We start from the raw sequence: 17,345 nt of genomic DNA on the forward strand, positions 1-17,345 counted from the left end.
GCAGTGCCCTGCTACACCATCAACTACTATAACTACTATTTCTAGTCATAGTTCCATTATATTTATTGTGACTATTATTGCCACTGTTCATCACACCCCCAACCGGCACCGTCAGACACCGCCTACCAAGAGCCTGGGTCTGTCCCGTCAGACACCTCCTACCAAGAGTCTGGGTCTGTCCCGTCAGACACCTCCTACCAAGAGTCTGGGTCTGTCTGAGGTTTCTGCCTAAAAGGAAGTTTGTCTCACCACTGTCGCACTAAAATGCTTACTCTTGGGGGAATTACTGGAATTGTTGGGAAATTATAGAGTGTGGTCTAGACCTTCTCTATGTGTAGAGTGTCCTGAGATAACTCCTGTTATGATTTGGTACCATGAATAAAATTGAATTGAAATCAATTTAATTATTACTAAGTTATAACTAAGTACATGTACTCCAGTACTGTACTTGAGTCCAAATGTTGAGGTACTTGTACTTTACTTGAGTCTTTTCATGCCACTTTCTACTTCTACTCTGCTACATTTCAGAGAGAAATATTGTACTTTTTACTCCACTACATTCATCTGTTCCAGCTTTAGTTACTAGTTACTTTAGTTACTCCACTAGATTCATCTGTTCCAGCTTTAGTTACTAGTTACTTTAGTTACTCCACTAGATTCATCTGTTACAGCTTTAGTTACTAGTTACTTTAGTTACTCCACTAGATTCATCTGTTCCAGCTTTAGTTACTAGTTACTTTAGTTACTCCACTAGATTCATCTGTTCCAGCTTTAGTTACTAGTTACTTTAGTTACTCCACTAGATTCATCTGTTACAGCTTTAGTTACTAGTTACTTTAGTTACTCCACTACATTCATCTGTTCCAGCTTTAGTTACTAGTTACTTTAGTTACTCCACTACATTCAGTGGTTAAATTGGCTTTTGTAGGGAGGGGGAGCCCTTATTTACGGAGAATGGTCGTCGTTCAAAATCGCGCCGTAAACTGACTTAATGTGTTTTTACACCAAAGGCTCTTTTTCCAGTATTAATGTGTAAGGTAGGGTTGATTAGTTATTCAAACAAAGAGAAATACTTTACAATTCACTAACTTTATTATTATTTTTTACCTTTTATAGGCTAATGTTAACAGGCAGGCAACGGATTTCACCCTCAGAAAATGTATGAAATCGAACATGTTTGAAAATATTGGTTGGGAAATATGTAACATCTTTTTAAACAAGAAAATGATGTTGATTTAAGAGAATCAGAAACCACTATTAGAGCCTTTTTAACAGTGATTGGCCCAGCTTGTCAATAGCCAGTGTATGCTCATTTTAGCTTCCAGTTTGTTAGATGGCACCAACATTTGGTCTAATCATAACTGGTCTGGCAACCCAAAGGCCAAGGTTTTACTTCCAGATTTGTGTGCTGACTTATGATGTGTGTGGTTGACTCAAGTGTTTTTAGCATTAATCACTTCATTTCCTGCATTTTGGTGAATTTTTATGCACCTATTTCTACCTGTTTCTGAATAAATATGCCTGAAATATCTTTATGTAAAGGGAAACATTACAATCCAAATATAAAAACATAATGGAAAAATGTTGCAGTAAGGCTTTCAGGCATTCTGTATTGCTTTCATCTATTTATTCTCTTTTAGATCGACTTTTCTAATTATATCTGAGTCAGCACACATGTAGCTTAGGCATCATTTATTCCTTCCTCTTTTGCATCTTTTGTTGGGGAAGTAACCTCCTTAAATTTTCATATGACAGTTATTCACCTCAGTGATACATTATTCATTTAATTTATTAATAAACCCCTGGACTGTAATATTTCAGATGTTTAAGCAAGATTTCTGCTCATGTGCAAAACTTTGTGCACATTCAAAATATAACTCATCCCATCTGTGTTCTCTGAGATTTGGAGGAGTTGTGATATTTTGTGAAAAAGTTATAATAGGCTATTAGCCTACAAGAATAAAGTCACTATATTTCAGAAAATAATCTATCCTGATGGTCAAGACCCAGGCTTGGAGGCAGTTATTTGCCAAAATTAAAATAATGATCAAGACTTGATTAATTGCACACGGCCCTGCTGTACATTTAAACTTGAAAACATTAACTTCTGTTCTGGGAAATTACTCTTCACTACTTTACATATTTGTAACATTTTGATAAATGGATAAAGAAACTAATCGTTGGTTGCAGCCCCAGATGTTTTGGAGCACACCTGGCTACACTTGAACACAACACAGAAACTTGTCAGTGTTACTGCTTGTTATTAGACACAACAGACAACCTGGCGACAAGCATGAAAGATGAATATCCGGCTTGTTTGTTTAAATTTAAACAATGTTTTGTGTTGTGTTCATTTTTATCCCTTGGTGGTTTTTGTTTATTGTTAAAATGTAAGTCACTGAGCCTGAGTTCATTTTGAATTGTCCACTATTGGTAGCTAAAGTTAACATGGTAGGGTTTACTAGGCTACACACTGGTTGCAGGTGGTAGGGGGCTACATTTCAGGTCACCTAGGTTCTGTTTTATAAACTGATTTCATGTTTATCTGTCAAATAAATGTAGTGGAGGAAAAGTATCAAGGACCATTAGGTAACAAGTAAACTACAAAAACATGAAAATTGTACTTGAGTACATTATTTGAGTAAAAGTACTACGTTACTTTCCACTACTGGTGTTTCATGCAGTTGTTTAAATGCTGTGTGTCTTAAAAGAACAAGAATTTAAAGGAAACTTGGGTATTTTTTAACCTGGGGCCTCATTAAAGAAACTTCCTAAATCTTAAATCCTATATTATCTTAGTTAAGGATTACATTAAGTCTTTGCTTTTCAGTATTATAGAAACAGGACCATCCTAGAACTGGACTCGTATGGAGCAGAAGCAGAACCCAACTGTTTGTACTGTTGAAACTGTAGGTTTTGCACTTTTTGTGATTGTGTGTATAAAATCCTTTGCAGAAATGAGCGTGACCTTCGTTATGATGCACTTCACTTCAGGGGAACGCATTTATATTTTGTTAATATGTTTTAACTGTCCCGTTCTTCTTTACCTAAACCCAACTGTCCCGTTCTTCTTTACCTAAACCCAACTGTCCCATTCGTTTTTACATAAACCCAACTGTCCCGTTCTTCTTTACCTAAACCCAAGGATTAAATTAATATTATTAATATTGGGAAACTAGAAAATGCATTTCCTGCAGAAAAAGCTTGTGATGCTAAACAGCTAAATTGCTGGCTTTAATGTGTAAGAAGGTAAAGCAGTGAGAATAGTTGAAAAAGTGGGAATGATTTAAATTAGTATAACTTTCAATGAAATGTTAATTAAACATCAAACATTTATGAAACAAAAGAATATTTTTATAATTTTTCTGAAAAGCTGTCACTATGTTTTGACATATAAATTGTGTATGACAATTAAATATTGTGGGCATGATAGCAAGTTTTGAGATGATTTTCCCAGGTTTCCCACTCTGGTGATATCATCAATACTCACTCCATTATAGCCTGAATGAAACACTCGACTTAAAGAGTGATACCACAAAAACTGTAAAAGATATCATGTAGCTGAATACAACTGTAATAGCTAAAGGTTTGGTGAACAGTTTAAAGTTTGAAGGACATATCTAGGTAAAGGTATATGGGAGGAGTAGCATTTCAAAAAGGAACAAGCCTGAAGAGGATTTCAAGATTGCTCCATTGACTTTAACTAGTGCAGTGCCCGTTGAAAATGTGCCTGTTTGGAATGGCCGACTGCTTGGCCTGTGGTAGTGCTGCTTGTAGAATTCTTCAAAATCAAATTGTACCCCAAAATTACTTACAGAAGGACCCCAAACCCCTTATTATGCAACCCCCACTCTTCCACCAAGGCACCTGCAAGTTCCCGGACATTTCTGGGGGACATGATTCTCGCCCTTACCCTCCGATCCAACAGGTCCCAGACGTGCTCATGGGATTGAGATCTGGGCTCTTCGCTGGCCATGGCAGAACACTAACATTCCTGTCTTGCAGGAAATTGCGCACAGAACGAGCCGTATGGCTGGTGGCATTATCATGCTGGAGGGTGATGTCAGGATGAGCCTGCAGGATGGGTACCACACGAGGGAGGAGGAGGTCTTCCCTGTAACGTTCAGCAACTTTTGATTTTGACCATCCTTTGTTCAGGGACACATTCTTCCATTTCTGTTAGTCATGTTTAGTTCTTAGTAGTTGATGTTTTTTATGTTCATACAAAGTTTTACGCATGTTTAACTTGGCTGAAAATAAAAGCAGTTGAAAGTGAGAGGACGTTTTTTTTTTTTTTTTTGCTGAGTGTATATATATACTGTATATATAATCCACATGAATTCCACCTTTAAAATGAAATAAGATAATTGTAATTCATTAGAAATTCAGTTCTCAGTCAGTATGATGAAAGGTTCAGCATTAGGCGAGTCTGATACACAACTGCAACAGCAGAAAATAATACAGCACTTGGCATTACTGAAACTGTTATTACTTTAGTACTACTAGTATTAACACATGTATTTGTGAAGTATGCTTAATGATAATATAGTAATAATCATCATAATGTGTGGGTCAGTCAAGCCGTACGTCGTACTGAGCTCTACGACGCCCCCTGCTGGTAAACATCCGGCCAGGTTGGTCTGCAGCGTCTACGACTTCTATCCCAAACAGATCAGAGTGAGCTGGACCAGAGATGGACTGGAAGTCCCCTCTAATGTATCTTACACTGATGAGCTGGCAGACGGTGATTGGTACAACCAGATCCACTCTCACCTGGAGTACACCTCCAGGTGCAGTTAGCTTCAGGTCCAGTTAGCTCTAATTTGTTCCAGGTCCAAAAGCCTTTATTCTAACACAGAGTTGACACAGAGGGGATTCTACACATTTTTATAAATGAGGCCCCAGTTCCAGGTTCAGTTTTCTCAGTAAGAGACAGAATCCCTGATGTGTTGGTTTGTGTCAGCAGGTCTGGAGAGAAGATCTCCTGTATGGTGCAGCACGGCAGTATGAGACAATCTCTGATTACTGACTGGGGTAAATACCTGTCTGTGGCCATTTTCAAACCTGCATACTATACTAGCAGTGCGTACTGATTTTGCCAAAATGTAGCATGTAGTATGCTGTATGCAAACAAAAGCAAAATCTGCAGTATACCAAAAATACCCGGTCGTCATACTGATTCGGAGAAAATCTCCATTTAGCCTCCAACCAGTCTATCCCTCCTACTGTATCCCACAATGCAAAGCACCGCAACAATCACAACAACCCAGATCGTTTGTTTAAATAACACAACACACATTTACATTATAAGATTGACTGGAAGCTGTGATTTTTTGGAGTTAAAAACTTCCACAAGAGATTGTGGGCGTAACGTAACAAGCTTGCTTACTCTCTCTCTCTTTCTCTCTCTCTCTCTCTCACTGTCCTCAGATACGTCCATGCCTGAGTCTGAGAGATTGCCATCGGAGCCTCGGGACTGATCCTGGGTCTGGTCTTATCTCTGGATGGATTCATCTACTACAAGAGGAAGGCCCGAGGTCAGAACAGGGCTCTCTGTAGATTAGTTCAGACCTCTTTACAGAACATTAGACCATCTACTACAAGAGGAAGGCCCGAGGTCAGAACAGGGCTCTCTGTAGACTAGTTCAGACCTCTTTACAGAACATTAGACCATCTACTACAAGAGGAAGGCCCGAGGTCAGAACAGGGCTCTCTGTAGACTAGTTCCGACCTCTTTACAGAACATTAGACCATATACTACAAGAGGAAGGCCCGGGGTCAGAACAGGGCTCTCTGTAGACTAGTTCAGACCTCTTTACAGAACATTAGACCATCTACTACAAGAGGAAGGCCCGAGGTCAGAACAGGGTTCTCTGTAGACTAGTTCAGACCTCTTTACAGAACATTAGACCATCTACTACAAGAGGAAGGCCCGAGGTCAGAACAGGGTTCTCTGTAGACTAGTTCAGACCTCTTTACAGAACATTAGACCATCTACTACAAGAGGAAGGCCCGAGGTCAGAACAGGGCTCTCTGTAGATTAGTTCAGACCTCTTTACAGAACATTAGACCATCTACTTCAAGAGGAAGGCCCGAGGTCAGAACAGGGTTCTATGTAGACTAGTTCAGACCTCTTTACAGAACATTAGACCATCTACTACAAGAGGAAGGCCCGAGGTCAGAACAGGGTTCTCTGTAGACTAGTTCAGACCTCTTTACAGAACATTAGACCATCTACTACAAGAGGAAGGCCAGAGGTCAGAACAGTGTTCTCTGTAGACTAGTTCAGACCTCTTTACAGAACATTAGACCATCTACTACAAGAGGAAGGCCCGAGGTCAGAACAGGGCTCTCTGTAGACTAGTTCAGACCTCTTTACAGAACATTAGACCATCTACTACAAGAGGAAGGCCGAGGTCAGAACAGGGCTCTCTGTAGACTAGTTCAGACCTCTTTACAGAACATTAGACCATCTACTACAAGAGGAAGGCCCGAGGTCAGAACAGGGTTCTCTGTAGACTAGTTCAGACCTCTTTACAGAACATTAGACCATCTACTACAAGAGGAAGGCCCGAGGTCAGAACAGGGCTCTCTGTAGATTAGTTCAGACCTCTTTACAGAACATTAGACCATCTACTACAAGAGGAAGGCCCGAGGTCAGAACAGGGCTCTCTGTAGACTAGTTCAGACCTCTTTACAGAACATTAGAGCATCTACTACAAGAGGAAGGCCTGAGGTCAGAACAGGGCTCTCTGTAGACTAGTTCAGACCTCTTTACAGAACATTAGACCAGTTTCACAATAGTTCCAGTCTCACAGGAGTTACAAACCAAGTTCACAGTCTTAATGTTGATTATCTTTACTACTCCTGAAACCAGTCTCTGATATTTATAATGTCACACTGAACAATGGATTTGTTTCAGACCAGATCAGTTTTAAGGACTAATGTCAGGATGTGTTGTCTCTTCTCTTTAATCCAGGACGGGTTAATCCAGCTGATTCTGGACCTGGTTCTGGACATGGTTTTGACTTTGTTCCTCTAGCTGTTTGTCAGATGGAATAAAAAGCAGCAGCTGCTTCAACCTGCTTCGTGTGTTTCCAGCTCAGCAGACTGTCGGTCCTGGACCATCTGCTGGACCGACTCAACTCCTGATTCTCTGATGATCTGGACTCTGATACTCAGCTGGTCTGAACCCTGATCCATGACTGTGGTGTTAACTCTGATGGTCCTGGACCAGGTTTAGTCTGGACTCTGGTGTATCACAGCTGGATCTGAACTTTGCTTCATCTACATGTGTTATCATTCTTTACTGTGTGATCAATATTTTACAGCCACTTATAGCCACAAACTTAATAACTCTGGTCTTTAAATCAAATATAATCCAGTTATTTGAATGATTTGAGGGCTCACAGGTTGTGTGGTTGTTAGATTTACATATTTTTACTGGAGTGAAACATTTTCTAACCCTAATAAACTGATCAGACAATCAGCTGACTTTAGTTTCTTTAGTTTGTTTCATACCACTGATAAGAAATAAGCAGAGAAATCAGGCCAATCACAACAGCTGGTCAGTCTGACATCATGCTGCCTGAGCTCATTACTATTCATGAGCTCGCCCAGTTGCGTTGGGTAAAGGATTCTGACAGCCAGGCTCTCATTGGCTAGCTGTTAGCCAATCAGATTCAAACACCTTAGTTTGTTGAATATTAATGAGAACTGGCACAAATCGAGCTGAGTCTTCCTGCAGGCTTTCTATACCAAACTAGAATGGCTTGAAAAAAGGTAACCAAGGCATTTTTTACACAAAAATATGTTACAGAGTCCAAGGTAGAACTTCAGACATCACCACAAAGTAAGGAAATACATGTGGCAGGGCACCTTTAACATCTGACTGTTTTTGATTTTATATAGTAATCATAATTTAACATATTTTTCACATCATGTGATTGTTTCTCTGATGCCTTTTAGAACAAATAAAGTAATTAAATTATAAGTTTGATGTGTTTCTTTGTGTTATTAGAAACCTGAAATTAAAACCAACTGTACAAAGAAAAGAGAAAAACTGAAAACACATCTCTACTTCCTCAATCCTGAGGTAAGGTGAAAATAAGTTTGGTGAACTGGGACAGTTTGTGTTCCAGTTTCCTCGTTCTCTGTTCACCACCAAAACTAGTCTGACTACACAATGCTCTCTTTTCAGCAGTTTGGTGTTTAGTTTCCTTCCTAGTTCTGTTTTACCATCAGGTACCTGAATACAGCATCTCATAAGTCCTGACTCTTTTATCTTCTGTTCAGCCAATCAGAAAAAGAGCTGAGAGTTAGAGACACAAACTAATGCTGGATGTTTTTGTCCTTCCAGCTGACATCCGACTGAAATCCAACGAATGTAACCCCGAGGGGATGTTGTGTTTTGATGATCACAGTGCTGAGAAACCTCACATCATGAATCCTTCCCCATGCCGATGTCTGTTTGCTCTTTAGTTACAGAGATCTGATGAGTTCTATGAACTTTACCAAACAATTGTGAAAAGTGAAGTTTGATCACGACGGAGAGAATTAGTGGTTATTAAGGATTTATGATCAGCTTGTAGAGTAACGTTCTGTGTAGTGCTGTACAGTGCAGACTTTGGGTCGAAGCTTTGAAAGGTTGAACAAATAGAAATTACGAGTGTGAGACTCAAACTGTGTCTACTCTATCTGCCCTCCTGTTGTGTTTGTGTCATCATCAGTATTTATGCATAGTTATCATTATTGAAGTGAATTAGGTTGAAATCACTGTCATGCATGAATGAATGATATTTTTTGCAATTTTACAGATAATTATCCACGATGAACACAATACACAAAATTGAAATTGCATGTCAAAATGACACATTGTCAATATTTTAGAGCCCTAAAAATTTCACAAATCACGTTTTCAGGGGAGTCCATTTCTTATTACGTGGAGCCGAGCTCACCCGTAGTTCTCACCCTGAGTAAAACAACAAACATGGAAAGGAAATGTGACACGTGGGACACAAAAGCTACATTCACACCGCAAGTCACCGCCTAATTCAGATTTTTTCGCTCAGATCCAATTTTTTTTTTTTGGCTGTTGACATGACCTTTTAAAATGTGGCCTATATCAGATTCCAATGTGAACTGTTTGCGGTTTCGAATTGACCCGCATGAACAAAAGACCAATAACAATGACATGAGACGCAGCACGCTGCTGCACTAAAGTTAGGGAGGTTATGGTCAGCATTTTCTCTTTCATTTCAAAATGTTTGTGTAATGGCAGCCATAACATTAATGAGCAGGTGCTGAAGAGGAGAAGAATGAAGAGAAAGAGAGACAAAATGGCTATTTCGGCCTTGTGGAGTTGCAAATTCACTACAGAGGACTGTGTGACCGGACCACCGATTTGCACGTCAGGACCGCTATGGGCCTCCACCAGAGTTTCCTCTGGCTTCGCCCTGTCCAGACATAGTTCACCATCTTTCAGGTCCTATCGCACGCGCTCACGCTCCACCTCCCCGACGGTGTGGGCGAGATGGGCCGGTGGTGCGCCCGACCCCGAGGGACCGGGATCCCACCTCCTCACTTTCATTGTGCCACAAAGTTGCATCAAATCCGCCTTGGTTGTTCACACTGCGGCCGCATTGAAAAAAATCCAAGTTGCTGGAAAGGAGGGTTGTTGTGTTCTAGGCACGTCCAGCTGGGAGGAGGCCTTGGGGAAGACCCAGGACTAGGTGGAGGGAGGTCCATCTGGGAGGAGGCCTGGGGGGAGACCCAGGACTAGGTGGAAGGAAGTCCAGTTGGGAGGAGGCCTCAGGGAAGACCCAGGACTAGGTGGAGGGAGGTCCAGCTGGGAGGAGGTCTCAGGGAAGACCCAGGACTAGGTGGAGGGAGGTCCAGCTGGGAGGAGGTCTCAGGGAAGACCCAGGACTAGGTGGAGGGAGGTCCAGCTGGGAGGAGGTCTCAGGGAAGAACAAGCTCTAGGTGGAGGGATGTCCAGCTGGGAGGAGGCCTCAGGGAAGATCCAGGATCAGGCAGAGGGATTATGTCTCCACTCTGGCCTGGGAACGCGCCCGTGACTCGTCCCCGGATAAGCAGTTGACGATGGATGGATAGATGGGCTGCATCATGTTATGGCGTTTTTCCATTACATGGTACCTGCTCGACTCAACTCGACACACTGTGCAAGAAAAACTTTGTTTCAAAAGAAGCTGGAGGCAGCAAACAACCACAGCTGGCTAAACTATTTAAAAATGCTGGGTTGATTCAGGACACCCCTGTCTGTTGCTAGCAATGATGATGTAGTGATCAGTGATGATTCTTTCCGACCAATCTGTAGTCTGCAGGTTTTATGTCACCTTTTGGTATTGCCTCAGCTCGCTTGGAACCTCGACTGAGGAGGTACTAAAAAACGTACCTGTTAGCAGGTACCAGGGACTTTTTTTCGTAATGGAAAACCAAAAAAGGCTAGTAGAGTCGAGGCGAGTAGAGCAGGTACCATGTAAAAAGGAAAAGTTACTCTTCACAAAAAGTTATATCTCTGTAGGGATCCTTTCCATAATGTTGTTAGACACTCAGTGTTGTAATGTGTAGTGGGAGAGTGAGGACCCAAATGCAGAGAGAGGCAGGCAGGCAGGAGATGGTGGAACTCAGAGATTTAATACAAGAAAAAACGTCAGTACAAGGACTGGAACACTCAAACCGACGGGCAAAAGATAAGCAGGAGCAAACGGGCACATGCAGGAACAAACAAAGGGAGGAAACACAAGGGCATGGCCACAAAAACGATCTGACACAAGACAAAGGGATTCACAGAGGTTAAATACATGAGGTAATGAACGAATGAGGTACAGGTGATACGGCAGGTGAAACACATCAGGGTGGGGCAGGACAATCAACAAAGGCGGGAAAACACAGGAAGTAAATTGGACAAGACAAGACAGAAAACCAGACTATCAAAATAAAACAGGAAACAGAGAAAAACAGACGGAAAACATGACATCAACCACACACAGAAACTGGACACAACACAGAACACAGTCAAGACAGGATAAACACAATAAACAGGGAGATAACTACACAGAAATCAACAAAAGAGGATACAGACAACAGAAATGAACCAACAGGTAACAAATGGAAAAAAATGCAAAGCAAAACGCTGAAACCATAACACACAGACATAGTTAACATGCAAGAGTTGTTTAAAGTATCAGTCACTGGATAAGAGGAAAATGGATACCAGAAGACTTGAGTGTAATACATTGTTTTATTAGTTCATTCTGTTTTTGATATAAAAAGAAAATCTGAATACAAACAATTTACAAAATGAAATGGAAAATATAATTTGACATGTCGCAAAGTCTTTATTCATCAATTTCAGATCATAATTACATTACAGTTTGTCTAAATTTTCATCCATTTACATCCGTTAAAACCATAGACTGTATAATATTAATGGACAGAGCATGTGTGACGTCACCCATTGGTTTGTGGAGATCTCCTATGAGTCGTTGAGTTTGTCGTTACGGGCGCAGCCATCCTGGTTGCGGATGTGACGATTTTAAATGAGAGGGAGAAGTGAAGGAAAAGTGAGGGAGGAGCGAGGGAGGAGCCCTTCCACTCTACGTTACGTTACACACTTTCACTGGCAATCACATCATAGCCACGCCCGAAAATTCCCTCTGCTTTATCACTGATTTTAAAATCAATGAGACCATAATTAAAAAAATGAACGTGATTCTGTGTTGCAGAAGACTTGAAACTAGCGATTGAGACCATAAATTCATTATGAAAATGTTTACTGAGGTAATAAATCAAGTGAGAAGTGGTTCTTTTTCTCATAGACTTCTACAGAAACTGACCTCCTTTTGCAACTGCACGTGTCGCCCCCTGCTGGAAGTTAGAGAGAATGCAGCTTTAAGGCCCTTTCCGCATTTGCAGCACTTCGCCGAACTAGATGTTCCATCCATTAATATACAGTCTAAGGTTAAAATTCCACAATAAACAAATTATTATATATACTATAGCAACACTAAGCCTGGCAAAAGCACAATACTTCCAAAAACACAGTTCACTTTTATACTTTTATATTATGTACATATAAGTAGGCTAATTAGCAAAATCTCTGTTGCATTTCAGAAAAGCTACTCAAGTAAAATTATGTCATCAAAATACATCATGCAAGTAAAATGGTACAGCAATGAATTGGTTAACCCTCCTTTAAAATTTGGGTTTTCTTTTAACCAAATTGTAAAAAAAAAATTGGATGGTTCCATAAAATAAATGATCAGTTCACTACTTTCATTGATTATTTTTTTTTCAATTTTATAGCATTTGAAAAAAAAACAATATAAGAACGTTAAAGAAAGTGACAAAAAAAAACAACAAAAACGTCAAAGACCGCAGAAAAAAATTGACAAAAACTTTGGAAAAAGCTTCAAAAACATAAAGAAAAGCAAGTGTCGAAAAAGACAAAACGTTGAAAAAAAAGTTTGTATTTTAAATTTTGACCCAGACGGGAAGACAACACTAGGGTTAAATATCACGTTGAGCTATAATTCCTACTCTGTATCCCCCTATGGCAGATCATTCCAACACCTTAAAGGAGAAGCATACATTCAGCTCTGAGTTTCAAACATTACAGAATAAATGGTAAAGCCAACCGATTTTCCTCTTAAAGTAAATGCTAATACTTTGCCATTCACACAAGATGGACTGCTGTAAATCTTATACATGTAGGTACATGCTCCTATAACAGCAAGAATAAGAACAATAACAACAAGAACACTAGTAATAGTCCCAACTGTAAGAGCAGGGTCCCAGCAAAGGGCACATGGAGACAAAATGATAGCAGCAGCAAGAAGTAGAATGCAACAACCAGCAATATGGTTCCAAGTGGCAGGGCCTTTAAAAACTCTTTCAATTCACGTATTTTTTTTTTCACAAACCATACTACTAATCCTGCTACTACTCCCATTAAGGCTGCAACCGCTGCACCTGATGCACCCCCTGCAACCGCTGCACCCACTGCACCTGCTGCACCTGCTTCACCCGCTGCACCTGCTTCACCTGCTGCACCTGTTTCCCCCCCTGCACCTGCTTCACCCGCTGCACCTGCTTCACCCGCTGCACCTGCTTCACCTGCTGCACCCGCTGCACCTGCTTCACCCGCTGCACCTGCTGCACCTTTAATTCTTAGTGCATCTAATGCCCCTGCTATTAATGCCAGTAATGGTGTGGCTGCAAGTTCCATTTCTCTTACAATACCTAGACCATTTTTTTTTAAGTCTGCTTTTTCTTCTTCTGTTTGTGTAGCTACTTCTGCTTTTTCTTCTTCTGTTTGTGTAGCTACTTCTGCTCTTTCTTCTTCTGTTTGTGTAGCTACTTCTGTTCTTTCTTCTTCTGTTTGTGTAGCTACTTCTTCTGTTTCATCTTCTGTTTCTGTAGCTACTTCTTCTGTTTGGTCTTCTGTTTGTGTAGCTACTTCTTCTGTTTCATTTTCTGTTTGTGTTGCTGCTTCTGTGGGTGACATGATAAGGAGATCAGATACAATGTAAGAAGGGTAATCTAAAAGAGAGACCCACCCACTTCTCAAGGCAGTGAATTAGAATGTTATGATCAATGGTGTCGTATGCCACACTCAAATCCAGAAGAATAAGGATTGAGACTTTGTTTAAGTCAGTAGCAAGTCTGAGATCATTGACTATTTTTACTAGGGCAGTTTCTGTCCTTTGAGTTGATCTAAACCCTGATTGGAATTTTTCAAGAACACTATTTTCGTTGAGAAAGGTATTAGCTAAGTAGCTGATTACAAACAACTTTTTCAAGTATTTTGCTCAGGAAAGGTAGGTTCGATATAGGCCTGTAGTTACTCAGGATAGTATGGTCAAGATTTGACTTTTTAAGTAAAGGCTTCTCGACAGCGGTTTTAAAAGCAGTTGGAAAAATACCTAATGAGGTATTTATTATCTTAAGAATAAAGGCAGCCAAGCTGTCATATGCGTTTTTGAGGAATCTAGGAGGGACTGAATCCAAAGCACATGTTGAATTATAATTTTGCTAAGCTCCGACTATTTTGTCTTTTAAAATGACACAGTGAACCTGTAACTTAGTTTTTCTCCATGTTCTCTCAGCTTTCCTACAGGATCTTTTTAGGTCATGGATATTTTCGTTCATCCAAGGAGTCAGTTTGCTACAGGGCCTTTTTTTGTCTTTATAGGAGTCACTCTGTCAAGCAGGACACCTAATTCACTATTGAAGGCCTCTACGTTTGGTCAATAGAATGATTTAAAATATCTGAATTGATGGAGTCTGTAAGAGCTATGAACTGCTGCTCTGCTCTATTGTCCAGGAACCATGATTTAATTGTAGTTTTGGGATGAATTTTTAAGGCATTTAGTATGACATTAAAAGATACATAATAAGGATCAGACATATTTATATCGTTTATCGATACAGTGGTATGCAAAAGTTTGGGCACCCCTGTAAATTTTCAGGATTTTCCTTTATAAATCATTGGTTGTCTGGATAAGAAATTTCAGTTAAATATATCATATAGGAGACAAACACAGTGATATTTGAGAAGTAAAATAAAGTGTATATGATTTATGGAAAGTGTGCAAGAATTATTTAAACTAAACTAAGCATGTGCATAAATTTAGGCACCACAAAAGAATAATTAACTCAATATTTTGTGCATCCTCCTTTTGCATAAATAACAGCCTCTGAACGCTTTCTATAGCTTCCAATTAGAGCCTGGATTCTGGCGGAAGGTATTTTGGACCATTCTTCTTTACAAAACATCTCCAGTTCAGTCAGGTTTGATGGTTTCCGAGCATGGACAGCCCGCTTTAAATCACACCACAAATTTTCAATAATATTCAGGTCTGGGGACTGAGATGGCCATTCCAGAACATTGTACTTGTTCCTCTGCATGAATGCCTTAGTAGAATTTGAGCAGTGTTTAGAGTCGTTGTCTTGTTGAAAGATCCAGCCCCTGATTCCTGGATATTGTTCTCCAGAATCTGCTGATATTGAGTGGAATCCATGCGACTCTCAACTTTAACAAGATTCCCAGTCCCTGCACTGGCCACACAGCCCCACAGCATGATGGAACCGCCACCAAATTTTACTGTAGGTAGCAAGTGTTTTTTTTTTGGAATGCTGTGTTCTTTTTCCGCCATGCATAATGCCCCTTGTTTTGCCCAAATAACTCTATTTTAGTTTCATCAGTCCACAGCACCTTATTCCAAAATGAAGCTGGCTTGTCCAAATGTGCTTTAGCATACCTCAAGCGACACCATTTGTGGCGTGTGCAGAGAAAAGGCTTTTTTAGCATTACTCGTCCATGCAGCATCTCCTTGTGTAAAGTGTACTGAATAGTTGAACGATGCACAGTGACACCATCTGCAGCAAGATTATGTTGTAGGTCTTTGGAGTTGGTCTGTGGGTTGACTGTGACTGTTCTCACCATCCTGCGCCTCTGCTTATCTGAGATTTTTCTTGGTCTGCCACTCCGGGCCTTAACTAGAACTGTGCCTCTGGTCTTCCAATTCCTCACAATGTTCCTCACAGTTGAAACTGAGAGCTTAAATCTTTGAGACAGCTTTCTGTATCCTTCCCCTAAACCATGATGTTGAACAATCTTTGTTTTCAGGTCATCTGAGAGTTGTTTTGAGGCTCCCATGTTGCCACTCTTCAGAGATGATGCAAAGAGAAATACTTACAATTGGCCTCCTTAAATACCCTTTCTCATGATTGGATTCACCTGTGTATGCAGGTCAAGGGTCACTGAGGTTACCAAACCAATTTTGAGTTCTAATAATTAGTGCTAAAGGTATTGAAATCAATAAAATGACATGGGTGCCTAAATTTATGCACATGCCTAATTTAGTTTAAATAATTCTTGCACACTTTCCATAAATCATATAAACTTTATTTCACTTCTCAAATATCACTGTTTGTCTCCTATATGATATATTTAACTGAAATTTCTTATCCAGACAACCAATGATTTATAAAGGAAAATCATGAAAATGTACAGGGGTTCCCAAACTTTTGCATACCACTGTAAGTCAGTGACGTCTATCCCTCTAGAGATGACTAGGTCAAGGGTGTTGCCAAGGTTGTGGGTGGACCCCGTAACATGCTGTTTTAGCTCTAAACTGTCCAATACATTAAGGAACTTACTGGCTTTAGCATCAGTCTCCTTATTGACATGGATATTGAAATCACCATTTACAAATATCCAATCATAGCTTGTGATGATGAGCGACATAAGTTCAAAAAAATTGGTCAAGGAAGCCAGTCCATAGTTTAGGAGGGCGGTATAAGGCGGGTCAGCCTTCAGAGTGAGGGCAATATACTCAAAAGTATAGAAATCGCCAAGACTCTAGTGCAGCTATATTTATTTGAGAAAATGGCAGCAATTCCACCCCCTTGTGTACCCTTTCTAATTGAGTGGAAGAAATTATAATTTGGGGGACAGGTTTCAACAAGAAACAGAAATTCATTTTTTTTTTTTTTTGTTAAAAGTCTGTTTCTGTTTACTATAAAGTAGTCATTGATCATATTACTTATGTTTAATAATAATGATTATCACCACCAATGATTGTTCACATGTACGTGATAAATCATTGGTGCTGTGGTACGATCATTTGTAAGCGATTCTGGTGCTGTTGCAGAACTGTGCCGATAATTCCAAGCAGAAGTATCATTATGCAAACAATTAATCAGGATTTTTTCACATGACTTTATGGCTAACTGAATGAGGGGAATTCAGGCTTGTGGATGTACTTTTCTTAGGATATCCTACGAACCCATTCATGAGCATGAATTGATGTATATATACATATATAACCGGGCTATTCAATTGGCGGCCCCAGGTCCGGCCCCTGAGGGATTTTGTACCGACCCTTGGAGTGAAGTGTAGTTATTACATATGGGTAGTCTCATACATCGCACGACTATGGTTAATTGTACATTCTTTCGTGTAGTAGGAGGCGGTATGCACCCCTTTGAGCCATGGTGGCAAAATAGGTAGAATATCTACCTGTTTCGGCCAGACATATATTTTGGGGACCACACATGACCAATCAAAGTCGCCCATTCGCGGTCTAGTGCCGCGCTCTGACTTTCTTTCAAGCCAAGCACGAAGTTTGGCTAACAAGAAAAAATGTCCCACTCTACCTTAAAAAAAAGAAAAGTTGACTCAAAGAACAGGCAGTTCAACAATGAATGGACAGAGAAATACGCGTTTATTGCCATTGATGCGAATCCTCTGCGCTTAATCTGCAACGAGTGCCTCGCCGTGTGCAAAGAGTATAATTTGAGAATGCATTTATTGACAA

General features: G+C 40.2%; 1 pseudogene; it reads left to right on the top strand.

Moving 5' to 3' along the window:
• Positions 1–4,530: 4,530 nt before the first annotated feature.
• Positions 4,531–7,042, top strand: LOC114566063 (rano class II histocompatibility antigen, A beta chain-like; annotated as a pseudogene).
• The last annotated feature ends 10,303 nt before the right edge of the window (positions 7,043–17,345 follow it).

This window comes from Perca flavescens, chromosome 12, assembly GCF_004354835.1.
Source record: "Perca flavescens isolate YP-PL-M2 chromosome 12, PFLA_1.0, whole genome shotgun sequence".
Lineage (NCBI taxonomy): Eukaryota > Metazoa > Chordata > Actinopteri > Perciformes > Percidae > Perca > Perca flavescens.